At 43.4% G+C, this 18,958-nt stretch overlaps 1 protein-coding gene across 3 annotated transcripts in view; it reads left to right on the top strand.

Moving 5' to 3' along the window:
- Positions 1–8,159: 8,159 nt before the first annotated feature.
- The window catches only part of EMP2 (epithelial membrane protein 2), a 41,253-nt gene continuing 30,454 nt past the window's right edge, over positions 8,160–18,958 (top strand). For 2 of the 3 annotated variants that reach the window (XM_019494763.2, XM_059716852.1), the window contains exon 1: positions 8,160–8,336. The gene's annotated coding sequence lies outside the window, so the exon portion shown is untranslated. The remainder of the gene's footprint in view (positions 8,337–18,958) is intronic. The other variant, XM_006271253.4, reaches the window with a different exon arrangement.

Raw genomic sequence — 18,958 nt, 5'->3', positions numbered from 1 at the left:
CTTTTTCTTAAAAAAAAAAAAAAAAAAAGTGCAGAATATATTATTACTTAAATTTGAAAACTGATATCAACAACATAAGCAACAAAATCCCAATTCTAGCTTATTCTTCACTTGCATACTACCAATCAAAATTGCTCAAATCACAGCCTGAATTTTCAAATCTTGGTATTGAATGGAAGCTTTTAAAATCATATTTAAATCCCAAATCTCAAATCACTTTCATCTGCAAAGCATCACATGCACATGTCATGCTCACATACTTAGTTATTCATTTGCCTAACTGTGTGCATGTGTGGGGCTTTCAGCTGCTAAATGTTCTTGTTCAGAGGTACTGAACAAGAACAGGGCTCCAATTTTCAATTTCTGTAACTACATACAGTTCTTCTACCAGTCAAGAGCCACTTGTTTAATGATTAAAAATGACAGTACCGCTACATGCACTTTTGGGATTGCCCTAGAGTTAATGAGAACCAAATCCTACTAAAGTCCTTTGTTTGTTTAAGAATAACAGTTCTGAGCACAATTTGTAATAGTACATGATCTCCACTTGAGCGAGGTGTTAGAAGGAGAACATGCCTACATTAACGCTTATCCTCTGACTGTGGTCTTGCTATCCAGCCACAGCCAAGGTTATATTCCAAAAGAGGAGTCTACTTTGCTTTCTTATCTTCAGGCCCTTGTGAATGAATATCTAATAGCTGTGGCTAGATCTCTCCAAAATCAGATACTCTAAATACTTTCTGGATATACGCTTTTTATAGCATCTCTGCCATCTTTGTCCTGGACCTCTATTCAGCACAGACTTGGGGGTCGGACTCGATGATCTACTGAGGTCCCTTCCGACCCTAGCATCTATGAATCTTTCCAATTATTTTAAAATGTAATGGTGCTTTCACGATGGTAACCAGTGGGCACATCTATATGTGGGTCCCACTGTGCAGTTGGTACTATTCAGTCATTTAGTACTTGACTTAGCACAGTACTACACAGTGCCAGAGGCACACAGGACATTTCCAACCCTACTGCACATTAGCAATGAGCTACTTGCACAATAGCTCATTGATAATGCACTGTAGCAGCCGCATCATTAGTGCCCGCTGACACTACATCACCGTAGCAATGAGCTACAGCAACGTAACATCTCATGTACATGCACCCACTATCCATTATAGTTTAAGTGAAACCCTATATATGAAATGTTGTGAACAGATACAAGCCAAATTTTAAATTCCATTTCCTTGATTGAAGATTATGTATTTATTTTATGCATTAGCTCATTAGAATTATTTATACTTACATGGCTCAGAACTGCTGGTAGCTACTTTGTCTTACTGAGAGAGTCAGTATCAAAAGGCCTTGATGCTGTTATGTGAGGCTTACATGCAACGGAACTCATGCCATTATACGTAGAAACTTTCATGAGGCATGCATTAAGAAGCTAGTAACATGATCTTTTTACCAATGAACTTAAAGCCCAACAGATAATATAAGCATCAGTTTAATAGAAAGCTTTATAATGTAATCACTCATATTCATCATTAAATAGCCTGCATTTTTAGACCCTACCTGCAAAAAGCTGCAGCCAGTATAATAAAGTATTGCGATCTTTGAAAGAGGGTCTTCCACAGATCCTTTCCATTAATGGGGAAATAATACATCTCAAATATACAAACAAGCTATTTCCTTTGCAGATGAATGATGTAACAGTTTGATAGTGTAATAGTGATGTTATAGCTCTGATGGTACAAAAATTATGTGAAAGGAAGGGATTTCTTAGGGTGCTATCTTCCATTGAACAACTGTAGTTGGGATAGTTAGACAGGTGTTTAAATGCAAGACATTCTTTATCAAGTCTCTTAAAAATACCTTGCATTCAAAAGCTTGTCTAACTTTATCCCAGCTACACAGTTGGTCCAATAAAACGTTGCCCTAAGAAATCCCCGCTTCTTGTGACAGCGCGGGGCATGTGTCTCTTCAACAATGAATTCCATTTCATTTTATGAACACTATGCGTGTTTGCAGGAGCTATTGAGGATTATATACATTAAGGTTCCTGCCACTAGTGTGTATGGAGATTCTGTTTTTTGGAAAGGTGTGACAAAGCAACTAACAGGTATCGACACAGAATGGCTGTCACCTTCTTCAACGCTAGGGGCGTTGACCGACGTGCAGGTCCATGCTCTAACTCATCGTGCTTTGATGGTGGGTCGATGCAGCCCCACCCCCACTCCCAGCTCCAGTGCTGTCCGCAGAAAGGAGGGAGGAGGGGGAGGGGGAGCTGCAGGCTGGGGTTTGCTTGGCCTGAGCTGAAGGAGGAGGGGTGGGGGTGGGCCATGAGGTGGGGGGTGGTCTAACCCACCCTCCCTCCCCTCAGCTCAGCCTGAGAAAACCCCAGCCCACAGCTCTCTCCCCCTCCCCTTCTTGCATCAGCCCAACTCTGATCCCACCGACAGATTGACTCTAAGGAACATGAGTTCCCTAAGGCACTCCACTTTGGAGTGCATTCATCTGATCCCTCATTAGATGAGGATTAATTTGTCGCTCTATTGGCTTTTCAAGCACTCTGCAGCTGTGCACATGTGTCACAGCACAGCTGTAGAGTGCTTTGGGGGGCCAAATGCACAACAGATACAACTTCTGAGGCCTAGGTTATTTGTCATTTGGACCATTGTTTTTAAATAAACTATTTTCATGGGATCCTTTTTAGGAAAAGGGCCGCCTGGAATTCCATCTACTGGCAAATCTACTACTGTAAACTATATTTGGTTTATAAAACAGACAATTAAAAGGAAGCCACTGGCTTAAATGTCTAATCTAATACAACAGCAGAAGCTCAGGCTTTCAAGAATATAAATGAGAAAAACCACTTCCCCACAAATATACTATTTTGAATAGTATTTGAATCTGATACACTTGCTTTTTTGAGCGAGTCAAAGAAAAAAAGATTAATCTATTGCACTGTACTGGCAGACCAGTTAAAGGGACTTCATGGCATACTAGAGGATACAAGATCTTCTGAATACATGTCCCTTCACAAGGTAAAATAAGAAAGGTATACAGAGATTGATTAATATCTGGTTCTGCACAGTGGCACCAAGCAATTACAGCAAAATATTGAAAGACACTTTCCCTAATGAAGCTGTATTGAGCATAGGGAGAAATCATATTTAATCTGTTCAGATCACCAAAGTTAAAACTTGCTTCCATTTCTGATTTACACAAATGCTTCCACTACTGGGGATGCACTGGTGCTAGACCAACAGAGGAGAATTTCAGGCATTTCACTGTAGACAGCATAGCAGGAAGCAGCAGTCAGTACAGCCTGCAACACCTGTGTGGGACTTCCAGTCTTGGGTTGCCAGGCTTTCTGGAATCTCCAGTCTAACCGAGTTTGGGGGGGGCACAGACCAAAGTGCTGTGTTTTCAGGGGAAGCGTAAAACATTTGACAGCATGTTAGAATTTAAATACTTTTAGGAAATTGTATCAGAAAGAAAACTAGGTAAGTCTAAACTGTAAGACAAGTAAAAGCACATGGGAAAGAATGCAAGGAAAGAAATATTCTTAAAGGCATTTATCTCACTGTGAAGGGAACACTGAGCTTGCAAGTAATAAATTTAATGGAACAAATGACATGGGAGAAGTGACTAATTTGTCATCCTTCTAGTCCCATAATTCAGAACCAGAAATATCTTCCGTTTAAAAATCAGCATGTTCTGTAACAAGTCATTCCTTTTAGAATACCTAGATGTGCATCAAGGAAATGGTTCAGATGACTTAATTTCCAAATCTTCAGCCCAGTGGAGTCAAACAGTCAGCTGTTTGTGTTTATATTGTCAGGTTCATCCTTTATGGGGGGGTACTACTTTTTTTCTACTTAAGAGGACACTTTTAAAAAAAAACAACAAACAAACAAACAAAAAAACCCCTCATAGGTCCAGCCTCTACTTCTCTTACCCATCCTTCTGGGTTTTTTTCCTTCTCTTTACTACTGCAACTTCAACCCAAAGGCTACTATTAGCAACTCCCTATAAACCCTCTGTATTTCTTACTCCATCAAATAGTGCACTCACCAAAAATGTTTGGTGTCCTCTCTACTGAAAAAGGAATCAGTCATTGTGGGTCTATGCCAATCCTCTCCTGAAAGGTAACCTGGAGTACATGTGAGTACAGAAGCCAGAAATTTTTGTATGCTATAGGTGACAGTACTGGAAGAGGCCATTTTGTTACATTGATATTTTTGTAAATGTCATTGAAGTGACTTACGGACACACCACTTTCTCATCCATTGGGCGTACTAAGATGGCTTTAGAGCTAGTAATAAATTGCAAGTGGAAGTCACAAATTATAGGACTTCCTCTGTCTGAACTGTGAAGGATTCTCAGTGCATTGCATTTACAGTATTTAACGTTTCCCTCTGATCACAAGATATCACATTCTGTCCCTTCCTGTACAATCTCCCATTTCTTATACATTGCCATCACAAGGCATAAAATGTGAAGGGCTAACCACCTCAGGTTCCACCAGTTGCTTTGGCATAAAAACAACAGCATGTGGAGACAAACCCAATATTTTAAAGTTATAGATAAGTTTTACATTATAATAGGGATTTGTCTCCTACTCTGATCTGTCTGCATATGCTTGCATGAGTAATTTTGTCTCTTAACATGTATGTACAGAGAAATAGAGGGGAAAAATAAAACAAAACATGAATGCTGTCGATTCTAAGAGGTATAAAAAAAAAAAAAAAGCCTTTAATGAGCATAAATAGTGAAGAAAATTCTGGAAATTGCTCATGATGGTTGTACTGAAACCCCAACAGGGTCCCAAAGGCAGCTTTACATATACTTTCAAGTCTCATGGATTTGAATTCCCCTCATGGGTTCTTTACTGCTCAATGAGATGTGTCCACTTAAGGAAGATATTGAGACTGAAGTGTTAATTGAACCATGATAAAAGTATTTATTTCCTGATGGGTTTATTATCTCTCTCGTATGCGATTCTTACCTTTAAATAAACAGTTGTTCAGGATAGATCTTTGGGTGTGTTTAAAAGCTGATACAAGGCCTTTATATCACTGTATTAGTATCTGTTCTTCTTTCATTCTCATTTGGAAGCTCATTTAGGTTTTGATACAGATTTACCACAGAAAAAGGAGGAAAACTCCCTGAAGTTATGGTTATAGACCTTAGCTCTCTTCCCTGCTGTGGGAACTGTCCCACTCAGCTGGGGCTGGCTGGAAGCTGTCCTAGAAGCAGGACAGCTCCAGGGCAGCCCAGGATGCTCTGGGATCTCCACTCAGCCAGGAGCTGGCTGGGACCTGCCCCAGAGGTGGAACAGCTCCCAGCCAGCCCCCAGCTGGGTGGGGAAGCAGAGTGCTTAGCTCCTGGGGAGAGGGGAGCTGGTGTGGGGGAGGCACAGAGCTACCCTGTCCTGGTGCTGCTCAGCTCCTGGGGGGAGCCGGGAGCCAAGCAGTGCCAGGACCAGGGGAGTTTTCATTTCTTGTGACCCACCTTGTGTTGGGGCTGACTGGGAGCAAGTTTGCTCCCAGTCAGCATCTACACATGCACTACTGCACAGTATCTATTGCACAGTTAGTTTACTACCTGTGAATACAGGTAGTAGCTAACTGCACAGTAGACTAATTTCTATGCAGTAAATTGTGCACGCATGTAGACAGTGATGCTTTATTGCACGGATTAGTCTACAGAGCAGTAAAGTGTTTCATATAGATGTCATGACCCAATGATTGTGTGCGCTTCAGCACTGCAGAATTATTTCCCGCCACATGGAGCTTTCTTTGCACAGTGCAATTCTCAGCTGCAGAGAGAAAACCCTAGTGCAAAGGAGTTCCTGCCACCCGTATGTAAATTTGTTTCCCATTATTGGCTGTTTCTAAATTATTCCCACGTGGCGGCTAGCGATTGGCTTGCTAGTCGTATAAGAGGTTTGAGCAGTTTCCGCCCAAGTTGTAGAGGACTCCACAACCATCTCGTGGGGACTCTGAGCATGCGGCAGAGTAATAGAAACTTTGTGTGCGTCTCAGAGGAGTTCGGCGGCCTGATCAACCACCAACCTCTTCCCGTCTTGTTCGTTAAATTCTTAAGACGTATCTACGGTTTTGTGCGCTCGTCAAGGGTATCCAGAGCTCTGTCGTGTTTGTTTTTGCAGAGATGCAAAGATCAGGGGGCAGGTGCTCCCAGGCCTCTGCTTGTCCCGCCACCCAGTTCAGCTGGGGCCTCACTCACTCCAACCCCTGCTCCTGCCTGTACTCTGCTCCCTCCCTCATTGCTGGGGCCTTGATTTCCCCCCCCTCCCCGGCTCCCAACGGCAGTAAGGGAGGGAGGGAGTGGGGCTAGGGCTGGGGCTGGCCATGCATAGCCAGGGCAGGGCGTGGGATGGAGACGTGGGTGGCTTGTCTGGGGGGCACCTGGCACGGGGAGGGGGTGGTAGCTCCCACTGCTGCACACACCTGGGGAGGGCATGGGGGCATGTGCCCCAGATATGCACACGGGGTGAGGGTGGGCTGCTGCTGTAGGCTGGGGCTAGGGGGGCTGCACTGGGCACTTCCCTGAGGGGGGCTGGGCTGTGCTGCACTCAGGGCAGGTGGTGGCAGTGTTGGGAGGGGGAAAAGGGGGGCTACCGCAAATTTTGGGGTAGCTGCAGCCTCCCCCATAGCCCCCCACTCTTGAATTCACCAAGACAAAGAGCAAGGCCATATAGCAAGCCAGGGCTACGCAGGATTAGATTCATGATTGCCCGATTTCCAAACTTTCGCAAATTACTCTGAAGGATATTACCTTTCTGATTTCGGCACTTCACAAAGCCTCAGCAACAATTAATTAAAAGTCTTAGATATTTACCAGGTATAAACCTGCTCCTAAGCAAAAGGTTTAGTACTTTAACTGGTCCAATTGAAGGCACTGGGATTATTCATTGCAGAGAAAACTGTGACAATTATTAAATTGTCTAGAGTACAGCTATCATTAAACCTTTTAAAAAACTACAATTTTTTATCCTAATGAAACTAAAAAGAACATGTAGTAGCTTTAACATATCATATTTGTACCTTAATTTGCAACACTCACGAAACCAGTTTTCCATGCATTAGAGTATTTCTACTCTAATTTGGTCTATCAGATCATTGGATGAAATGAAAAACTTAAACTACAAGAATGAATCATATAAGCAGCCTGTTCCTGCTTCTAGTACAGCTAAAACTGCAGCCTTGATTCAAGGACACTTTTGGGTCCCAGGAACTGTAATACTGCACAAAGGACAAATAAAAAAGTATTCAAAGAAAGGCTTTGATTATATGTAATGTGTAAAGAATAGACGAGAACTTCTGGGCAGTGCCCAAGTCAGTGAAGCCCTTTGACCATGCCAAAAGGCTCTAGCACAGTTGACATTTGCAAGCCATGATCAAAGTTGCTGCACTTTTCACTCACATTTCATTGAGCTCTGAAGACTTGGTATTGTATTACTTATTATGATTTATTCCCCCCCCCCTTGTCTTTTCCTGCTGTGCACTTTCCTTTGCAAATTAATCAGGCAAATGATCCCATGAGCAACACAGATGGGAGGTCACGTTTCTCCCTACAGTGCTGACAACTCATCCAGGGTCTCCGATCAGGGAGAAGGGCGTTGTTGACGCCTTGACGTCTTCTCAGTCTTATCCAAAGTCCTTGTGGGATCCAATAAGAACCTTCCCTATCTCTTTATCTAGGAAAAGAATATATATACTTTGCCGAAGATCTTAGTGGCTGCGAGGAGTGAGGTTGGCGGGGCAGCAGACCCTTCCAGAGGGAGCAGGAGGTGCTTTAAAGCGGAGCGGGATCCGGATCAGGCGGGGCTCGTCCCCTGCCCGCGGCCAGCCTTTCTGCGCCTCCCCGCCCGGCGGAGCAGGTGGCTCCCGGGAAACCTCCCGCGGCCCCCCACGAGCGGCACTCGCGCGACACCCGGGACCGATCCGCGAGGGGGGCCAGGGCCGGGGCCGGGGCCGGGGCCGGGGCGGCGCAGGGAAGCCCAAGCGCAGCTGGCTCGGCCGGGCAGGGCAGGGCAGGGCAGGGCTCCGCTGGCCGCACAAGCCGCGGGGGAGCGCGGGGCCCGTGCGCGCAGGACGCCCTTCTCCAGCCAGCCCAGAAGGGCCGGGCGGCGGGGCGGGGCGGGGCGGCCCCCGCGGGCCTCCTGGAAACCCGCCCGGCTCCACACCCGCGCCTCTGACATCATCCCCGCCCCGCGGCGGGAGGCAGCCGGAGCCCGAGCTTCAAAACAAGCCGAGCGCGGCCTCGTCCCCCCGGCTCCGCTCCGCTCCGCTCCGCGGGCCCCTGCAGCCCCCGTGAGTAGCCGCGGCGTGGGGCGGGCGCGGGTTATTTCCACACGAGGGGTTGTCGGGTGCCAGACGGGACGGGGCGCGGGACCTCGCGGCGGGCTGCAGGGAAGGGAGCTGGGAAAAGCCCCGGGCTCTGCGGATTATGGCAAACGCACGGCTTGGTTTTGCAGAAGGGGCAGGCGCGGCCCCGGGGGCTTCTCCTCGCGCTCCGGCTCCGGCTCCTGCTCCTGCTCCGCGCGGTGCGAAGTTGGCTGTGGCGCTCGCACGCGCGGCGGCGCTCTGCGCGCTCCGGGCAGGCGGGCGGGCGGGCGAGCGGGCGGGCAGGGCCCGGGCAAGCGCTTCCCCCGCTCCCGGCCGGACGCGTCTTGCTGCTGGGATCTTACGGACTAAAGCCAGGAGAGCTACCCACGCCCGAAGACGCTGCTGAATCCTTGCCAAGCCCCGAGAGATGTTGAGGGAAAGAAGGGGTCAAGGAGAAGTGTCAGATCCATCTCATTTCAAGCGTGGACAAAGCGACCAACGGTTGTTTGGTTTAAAAAAAAAATATTTTGAAATAATCTTTCTCTCTGTGATTTATTCTGAAGTTGTTGGGACTGGAGTAGGACTCCAGGCCGGTTTTTAACTACTGTAACCCCCCCTGGTGGAAGGACACCTATATAATTTAGTACAGATTTTTGGTTTACAACATCTGTGCACGTTCAACTTTCCTCCTCTTGAACCGTTCAGCAGTTTTAAAGGTGCCCTTCAGCCTGCCGAGAGCCGCCTGCTACTGCCTTTTTCGGATATGCTGCAGGACTTGCGAGGGTTTACCCGACAGATTCAGACACAACGCTTTCACTAACGCTGCCTGTCTTTTAGAGGCCTGCTCCATGTTTGGAGATACCCAGTAGGACTATATTACACAGCCCTCTCTAATTCGGATGGCTGCCACGTACTAAAGACACTTTTCTCTTAGCACCGTCAGGAATAGATGATCGACAGAAACAGTTTATTCGCTGGGTTTGTTAAGAGCTCTTTCTCAAAGCATATTCAATGTGCCTCGCTTTAAAACAGATGCATATGAGTCTAAGTTTGAAGGAAGCTCCTACTGCATTTTGTAAGTCCTCAGTTATCCTGATTGCAGCCTAGGATCCCTGCATCATCTTAGGTAGGTTTAGATACTGTTTAAGGATATAGTGGAATGGTCACAGTCTTTTAATTACAAGCTCCACAAAACTGGAAAGTAGCAGATTTTATTCACTTTCATGCACATCAAACCCCATTAGTCTGTCATGTACCAAACAGGCCTGATCATCTTTTTAATGAGCTGCCTTTTAGTTTGCCATATGAAGTATTTATAATGCATCTTCAAGTCCAGTCTGATCTCAGTTTCTAGGTTCTGAGGTTTTCTGTGAGTTATTCTAGAGCAGTGCTCAAGTTGGAAAAAGAAAGACGCTGTGGACTTGTATTTCTCATAACAGCCCCTCAAGAGAGACATCTTCACAGACAGAACGTGGCATTAATGCATGCAGTGTGGGAGTGGTTTTGATCCTTACTAGGAAAGAAAAATGGGTTTAGTGGACCATATAATCCTATCCCTAGGTTGGTTGTACAACTGCCTTTCAAAATACATTTGCATGGCAGCATAAATGCCAAAATAAGGAGTGCAGCATGTATTTGGATATTCCTCATCTTTATCAAGAGAAACAAATAAAGTACATACAAGATACATGTTAAAACCTCCAAAGCATTCACTATTACAAGCTGATACATTTTATGCAAAGACTTGAGCTGTCACTAGGGTGGCACTATGACTGGAGAACTGCTGATATGGTTATATCATCATTTTCACTTTAATTTTTTAAGTTGGAGTGTAAATGCTATTGTGGATACCAAGTTGTTGAAGGAGGGTTCACTACTCATGGTGATCAATGGCATTTTTACAGATTTCTCTGTCAGCTGTGTGCTAAGTGGAGGTTGTTTCAGAAGAACCATAAACCAGCGTGCTAACTAGATAACCACAAAAAAGCCCAAGGTGAAACTTGGGAGTGCAATGGATATACTTAGAGGATGATTAATTTTGAGGAAGAATATTGACTGATGATGGTATTCTTTTAGTTGGAAATGGCAAAGTGTTCCTGACCTGCAGCCCTATAAAGCACTTGTTATAGGCAACTAAACAATATTGTTTCCCAGGTCTTTAGTACATTAGTGCATGTAAGGATGTGCTTATTATATGTAGTGACTTAGGTCACTGTTGAAGGCAGTTGGACAGTGTTGGGAAACCAGAATTCTGCAGCTAAACTCTCAGTATACTTCAATCATTTTTTCCTTCAGTATTACTTACCTCAGTGACTGAAAATTCTGTCTTTGGATATACCAGCTTTTACTAAGTGCACATTTTTATTCCCCTTTCTCTGTCACTGTAGTACCACACTTAAAAGTATGGCAATGCAGAGAATGTGGAACTTTGCTATAGAATCATATGGATCTCAGAGAGAAAAGGGGAAACTTAAGACACTGCATAAGGGACCTCCCACCCATGGATAACTTCTAATCTGCACGCTTTTGTTGGTGTTTTACTAATTTTTGTGGTCTCAATAGCATGGTTTCAATACTACTATACTACTTTTGTTGAAAGCTTGAATGTTTGGGAGGGAGAGAGAGAGATGATTCATCAGAAAATAAGTGTCTGAATTCTGACACTGAATAGGTCTTGCTGGCTGGGATTCAAGGGAGAGCCTGATAACTTGAATTCATTCAATAGAAGGAGTGCTACTTCAGTGACTGGGAAAAACATGTCATTATGCCTCACAAATCTGCCCGTTGAGTTTCCTGGGCTGGCTTAATGATGGTGCCTATAAGCCACGTGAGACCTCACATTTTGGGTGTGACATTAAAATACAACCCTCTGGCAGAGTAGAGGTAGTGCTCGCAGAGGTTCTTCAGGGGAGGCTAATAGAACGCCGACTAAATATTAAGCAGATGAGTCATATATAATATAAACATGTATATAACTTGTAGGTTCATTTAACATCCCGGGTTTTTGCACAGTAAAAGGTCACAGATGGTAAGCGTCAGCAGTCTTAAACTTCTCATACAAATACTCCAGCTTCTCATACAAATACTCCCACTACTTTAAGAAGATTGAAGGACATGAAAATGTGGGACCTTGGCCCCATAGAGAAAGTAATCTTCCAGATGAAGACAGCCCCAATATACATAATTTTGGACTCATGTGCCTCTGCTGTTCTCAGTATTTGAACGAAAGAGACAGTGGGTACATCTACACATTCATTAATGCACTTGTAGTTAACCAAGTACTAAATCAACGCACAGTAACGTGCACTACCACTCAGTAGCACCAGTGCATGGCTTTTTAGTGATGCTTATTGTGCAGTAGCCTAATGTTACTGCACAGTAGTGTATTAGCCCAGTTTTTGCCTGGTACGCTACTGCACAGTGTTATTAGGTTGCTGTACAGTTAGCATCTCATGTACACGCACACCCAGTCTCTCTGTACATCCATAAGGAGATTGTTAAAGAGGGATAGGGACAATTTGGATTGAACATAAAATACAAGTGAAAGCCACAGCAACCTCTGGAGCAAAAGAGCCTAACTGAAGATTTCCGGGTGGGCCCACCCACTGCTTGTGACAACATACATCTGAAGTGGATTTATTGCAAGTCCAGGGAAGTTTATGCCCTAATACAGTATTGGCCTTCATTTCACCAACGCAATTAACAAGTTGTCTTGGGGTGAGAGAATGTCATAAACTACTTCGTGTGTGTGTGTGTGTGTGTGTGTGTGTGTGTGTGTGTGTGTGTGTGTGTCTAACATACTGCATATGTAGCTATATTTGTTTAGGAAAACATGACAATAGGGAAACATAGGACTCGTAGAAAATATGGCTCCTTATTTAGGGTATGCAACCTTTTAACTAGGTACTTCCAAGACTGAAAATGCAATATATTGCAGCTCACATATGAGAAGTACTGCAAAAAAATCTTTGTGGGGAAGCTTGCAGGGTGCCTGGCAGCTGTAACAAGTAGGATTTATTTGAACTAGGAATTAAGTTGAGAGAGTCCTCTTTCAACATACTTTCCTCATATGGAAAAGTCCATTGGAATTCAGAGATTTTGAGATTCTATTGTGCTGTGCAGTTAACCTATAAACTCTTTTGTTCCATAAAAAAAAATTATAACTTGTACCATCATGCCAGCATCCAAACAGCTTTAGTGTAACAGATGTGGTAGAAAAAGCTGGAGCTATCACAAATTGGAGAAAAAAAAGCTGGACACTTGCATCTTTTATGTGGTGTCAGAATCTTCCTTTAAGGGCTCTAAAATCAAGATTCCCATGAATATTGAGTACTATTCAGTATGAGAACAAGTGTAGGAAAACCACTAGGAGGCAAATGGGAAACAGAAATACTGAATACCATCAAATGCAGAAGAGAGCTAATACTGATAAGGCAACTAACCCACATGACACTGAGGCTAAGTCTGTATTGCCTCACTGCTGAGCATGGACCCATTGCTGAGACACAAGCTGCACTATGTATGTGTCTAGCATAGTTTAGAGGGGGCCTGAGCTTGCACCCCAGTTTCTCTAAGACAGAGAACCTGAGAGTAGCACTGGAGCATGCTAGTGACTGTTCTTGAACTGATAATGGGAAGTTCAGGTGTGGAACAGAGAAGAGCAAAAGGCTGATATCAGTATAGATCATTTCAAATTTATAACGATAGTTCAAAAGAAATTTAGAAGAAGGGATAGTTAAATGCTAAGTTAACAGGCCTTGTGTGTCCATCATACTATAATGGAAAATTCAGTAATTGCAAACTGACATCTGGACTAAAGACTACCAGCAGATGGCTTCTGTCAACACAAGGAATTAAAAATTTAAGGTATTTACCCTTTAAAAACAAAACCAAACCAAAAAAGCTAACAGACTTGGCTGCAAGTATAATGGTCTTTCTCTACTCTATTATAAAAAAGGCATGGGGGTAAATTCAGCACTGGAGTGTGTAGGATGGAACAAAGTAGCCACAGTTAGTAATGGGAAAAGCAAAGTGCTATCTGGACTGTTCAATTTCCCATTTGGAGTCGTGTGAAGCACAAGTGCCCCTTTGGTGAAGTCACTGTGGCCTCTTGTTCAGACAGGAGATATTAAAAGGAAATGAGAGTCCATCTGATATAAACCTAATTTAATTGGTTAATAAATTCCTCATGTTAGTTGTACGAGTTCAGAATCAAGATGTGACAGAACAGATCATCAACAATAGGCTGCTTGTCCTCAGTTAAGTTTTAGGTCCAGTCATATGCTACAAGTAATTCCCAGCCCTGAAAGAATTATGGCATTAAATATTTGTAGTGGAAAAATTTGGTCCTTTTAGTTCATGGCTGGCTATTGTGCAGTTAGAGATATATTTTTTTTACTCTTGTTCTTGACAGTTGATATGTAAACTTTATTTTAGCTGAAAGCAAAACAATTAATCTTCAGAAACTTTAGTCTTTGCTCCTAGCCAAATTGAAGTTATCAATTTGAAAACTTTAAAGCTGTGAACATAATGTATTAGATTCCTTACAATCTACAAGAGCGTGTGCCAAAATTAGAACAATATCAGCTTTCATTTTTACTGCATTAAATGCATTTCTCTCAATAGCGACTTTTTCTACTGTTGTTTGCTGGCTGCTTAGGTGGAACAACAAAAAAGTCATGCTAGCTGTTCCAGCACATTTGGAATAATAGTTTTAATAGACTGTAGTCTGTGTTGCATTGAGATCATTTGTTGACTTAAGCTGGGAGAATTTTATGACTATGACTAAAAGCAGTGCAACAAATGTCTTTTGCTTAGACTTTTTGGTAATATTCTACACAGGATTAATTGGATGAGATTCACTTCAGTTTTCTGTCACCAGAGACCCTGTTAGAGCAGTTTAGGCATTCAAAATCTGTTTCCCGTCTTACACTGGGAAAGGAAACACTGCTCCACCAAAATGTGGCAGAATACAACTGAGAAAGGGGGTGACAAGGTCATGCAAGGATTCAGTCACTGGCTTGATGTGAACCCCCAAAAGTCTCCTTTGAAGCTTTTTTTGAATTACAGTTATCCCCCTCAATTTCCCTGCCCCACCTGCAGTGAAACTGGCATTAACCTGTTCCTCAATGTTACTGTAACTATGCTAGTGGGCTCTAAATTCAGTCCTGTATAATTCTTAACTGGAACTAGAAACCAGTGTACAAAATGTTGTGGGTGAAAGGGATCCAGATTGCTTATGAAAATGGAAAATGCTGTTCCCAGAAGAACCATCCCCCCCGTAAGAAACTTTAGTTCCTCTTAACTGTTTGTTTTGTCCGCGATCAGTAGGGGTGCACCGATAGAAAATTTTGGAGCTGATACCGATAGCTGAATTTAAGGAGGCATATCGGCCGATACTGATCCAATTTCTGATACAGCTGCATGCAGCCGGTAAGTCTGGTGTGGTGGAAGGGGAAAGGGGAGGGAAGGGGCATGGGGGTGCAGATCAAGGTCCCGTGGTGAGGGACAGAGTGGGGCTGGGGCTGGGGTAGGTGTTGCCCAGCTGAGGCAGGGCACAGCGTGGGATGGAGCCATGGCTTGTCCAGAGGGGTGTGGGGGGGAGGTGCAGCTCTTGTTGCTGCATGCGCCCTGGGAGAGTACGGGGGGGAGGGGGGAGGTGTGCCCCAGATCTGCACAGGGCAGTGTGGGCTGCAGCCACCCCCTCAAAAAAAAAAAAATCTCGCTGTAGCCACCCCATAGCCCCCCGCTGTCTCCTGCCTCATGCAGATCCAGGGGCACATGCCCCCCATGCCCTCCCAGACAAATGATGGGAGCAGCAGAGGGAGTCACCGGATGAGTGGACAAGCCGCCGAACAAGCTGTGTGCAGCAGTGGGAGGTGCCCACCCTCCCTTCCCATGCCCCCGGACAAGGCACAGCTCTGTCACACACCCAGCCGTGTCCCAGCTGGGCAGCACCTACCCCAGCCCTGCTCCCTCCCTCACCGTGGGGGCCTTGATCTGTCCCCCCATACTCCTCCTCTTCCACCACACCAGACTTATCAGCTGCTCGAAGCTCTCCACGCTGCCGGCTATGCTCCTCACTGCTTATGTGTTGTACTGCATGCACAGGCCATTTATCGTGCAAATTATTGGCCACTTCAGACCGATTTCTGATATAGACAATTTTCTTTATATCGGTACCAATCCAATATTGGACCGATGCATTGGTGCACCTTTAGTGATCAGTCTAGAGATTACTGCCTGTGTTGTTACTCTCCTATACAAAGCAGAAATGTGAGGAGCAGAAATAACTAGATTTCTTTCAAAGACAGGAAGGAATTTGAAAGCGTGCTGAGGATCACTTGGATACCAGAAAAGAATCTTACAACACGTAGGGGTACTACTTAGAGCGAATTGTTAGTATAACCTGACTGACCTGCCGTGGAACTCAAATGCCTAGTAGAACTTGTTCTATCCTTGCAGACATTTGCTTCAATGTACACAGTATGTTAAGGAAAAGTAAGCAAATCAGTATTTTAACAAGTACACTACTACCTTAATCACTGTGTATACTGAAATAGTAGAAGGTATCTGGACTGGTATCTACTTAAAATGGTAATATGAATTGACCAGAAAACTACATGTTGAAATAATACAGAATATACACTAAGGATATAATTTAACTCTCTCATATAGCATTTAAAAGTGCATGTGACAAATGTTTTGCAGGAGATGAAAATTTACTAAGAAAATTACTAGGCTACAATAATAGCTTGTGAAAAAAATCAAAATCAATGGAACAACTCATTAATTCTTTCATATCACTTTACTAATAGATGTTCTTGAACAACATGTGTCTTGTAAATTTAACCATTCTGTTTGACCTTTTTTTATGTGGTATCGTTTGTTCCTGCTAGTAACTTTATAAAGACATGTGGTTCCTTTTCTGAATATAAATTTAAGAGGCATGTGCTGGTGGTGTCATGGCTGAGTTGTGATATGTGGAAATTCTAGGACTGATTTAAAGACAGAATTCTTAAGTTTCATGAGGGTGCAGTTACTCCATCTTTATTGTTGACTGAAGTTGAAGGTAAACAACATCTTATGGGAATAAGCCTAAAATAATTACCTTTTCCCTACCTAGTTTTTATTCCTTTCAGTGCACATACAAATAAAGTAACTCCAGTAGAGTTCTAGTAGAGTGCTACAATCCTTGCACTAGCTCTGCATTTTGGATGGCCTTCATAGAAACCATGTTAGATGTTACTAAAGATGGATAAGCCATTTGGAGCTACATCCTGGCTGATTTTACTTGTGCAAATCATGTGTAGCCAACTGGTTCTTTAAATTATATTTTTGCATGTCACATTTGACACTACATTTGGTGTGAGAAACTATAAAGAACCACCCCCCCCTTTTTTTTTTTAAACCAAGATCCTCTCAGAAGTCTTGGAATACTATATTTTCTTGCATACAACACTCTCCTTCCCCTCTGCAAATAAGACATGCACCTTGTTTTGGAGAAGGCAGAATGAAGCAGAGAAGATTTTTCCAGAGTTAGGTTGCACAGACAGACCCTGATGTTCAGCTGACTCATCCTTCCTTTCCTACTTAACTGAAAGCTGAAAACCTAGATGCTGCTGAAGACTAGTTGCCATGGGTAGATCTCCGATTTTTAAAAGAAGTAAAGAGTCTGCAGAGCTGTGAAATAGCAGGAGAGAGACCAGAAGCATCTAAGCAGACAGCAACATTTCCGTAAGATTAGTGGAACATCAAGACTGTTAGAAAGGAAATATGATCTTTACTTGTGGAATGAAGAACAATGAGCCATTAAGTCAATTGACTCTCTCAGTTGCCTGAATAATGATGCTGCTGCTGCTCCATTGTGGAGCCAGAATCAAGCAGGGTGATTCTATTTTGAGCAGGAAATTAGCTTCCTGGTTTAAGATAGGCATTCCAATATTAGGCATCTTATTTTTGGGGAAAAGGTATGTGTGGTATATGAGCAAATACAGTATTAGAAATCAAAGGTATACATTTTTTTAAACTGGAAAAATGTTTGAGGTAATGTATACAAAATTACTCACAATTCTTTATATAATGATATGGAGCTCCTGCTTTTACCTTCTGATAGCCAAATTGTTACCTTTGCCCCTAAATTTTGTTTGGGTACTTAATTGCATTTTAAATCCTAGCAGCAAAGGAATATCATTTAGTGTTCACTAGGCTTACTTTAGTTTTTATATTTTAGCTTCATTCATTAAGTATATGCCTGACAATAAAGGAACTCCAGTAGAGATCCTCCAGTAGAGTAGAATTAACATCTACTTCCCTCCCTGACAGGGTACTAGCTTACGATTTTCTAATAGTGTGTACTGATATTTTTTCTACTTATTCAGTCCTTAATAACTCGATGACCTCTTTTGCTACTGTCACAGAGGCACATGAGGGGAGATATGGTGCAGGTTTAAGTTCAATTCTAAACTTATTCATACAGCAACAACTGACAGAGAAATAAATCCTCACAGTGGAGGGTAAAACAAACAATTAACTACAGGGATTTCAGTGTTCTGCATTATTTTATTTTGCAAAATTGCTGCCCAGGAGTAACTGGAACCTTGTTTTGACTCTGCCCTCCTGAACTCAGGTTCCTACAAATGTAAAACCTGTTTCTATTCAAGGGAACAGAGATTAAGATGTCTTTTTCATTAACAGTGTTAGAAAGCAGTAAGACTGTATAATTCCTAAGTTTACCTGCCTGTAGTCAGCCTCCTGTTTTCATTTGTTCAACCTGCAAATCTGGATCAGCTGTCCTACTCATTCTCCAGTACAGATTTCCCTGTCTGAGCATGACTCTTTCAATACACTTGCTGACTCCTTTCTCCTCTATTTAGTCTTTAATAAACCTTATAGTCTCACTGTTAATTTGTTTTGCCTATGTGTTTGCTGTAGTCTTCTTTCACTACATGCTAAATTGTAGGTCAGAGAAAGTCTTTTGAATTGTGTGTGTGGGTGCATGTATGCCTCTGTGTGTGTTGTACGTTGCGTAATGCAAATCTGAACTCTGATTGGGACCCTGTACACTACAATGATATAAAAATAAAAGTTATGTTAATACCCTTCCTGGTGTGTGGTAAAAGAGGGAGAAAAAGAGTACTTAAAATAGAAGCTGCAAAAACCAAACTACTTGTTTAGTGAAGACCAAGCCTGCAAATGGGGACCAAATGGGGAGGAAGAGAAAAGGAAGAGGGAGGGCTAGGAGCCTGATTAATGGGGCCAGGCAACCACTCTGGCAGCCAGACAGCGTGAATGGCTTCACAGTTACACCTCAATATGAAGCTAGGCTGAACCAATAATACAATAATGGGAAGTTAAGGGCATCAGCTTCCAATATGAGCATTATCTACTCTCTACGCTGGAGGGAGAGAATATAAACTACTGTATTTTGCTTCTCAGCCACAGAAGCCTGCAACACTTAAAAGTCAAGTACAGGCACTAGCGTAACTGAGGAAGGCAACCTGGACAGCAGCACAGAGCTGCCTTTGGGATAGGGGACAGAAAAATACGCTGGCAACTGGCCATGCTGCTGGACAGCAGCACAGCAGCCAGTACTGCCCCATGCACCA

This window comes from Alligator mississippiensis, chromosome 13 (genome assembly GCF_030867095.1).
Source record: "Alligator mississippiensis isolate rAllMis1 chromosome 13, rAllMis1, whole genome shotgun sequence".
Lineage (NCBI taxonomy): Eukaryota > Metazoa > Chordata > Crocodylia > Alligatoridae > Alligator > Alligator mississippiensis.
The sequence above is the reverse complement of the archived record's forward strand: the minus strand, read 5'-3'. Positions and strand labels throughout refer to the sequence as shown.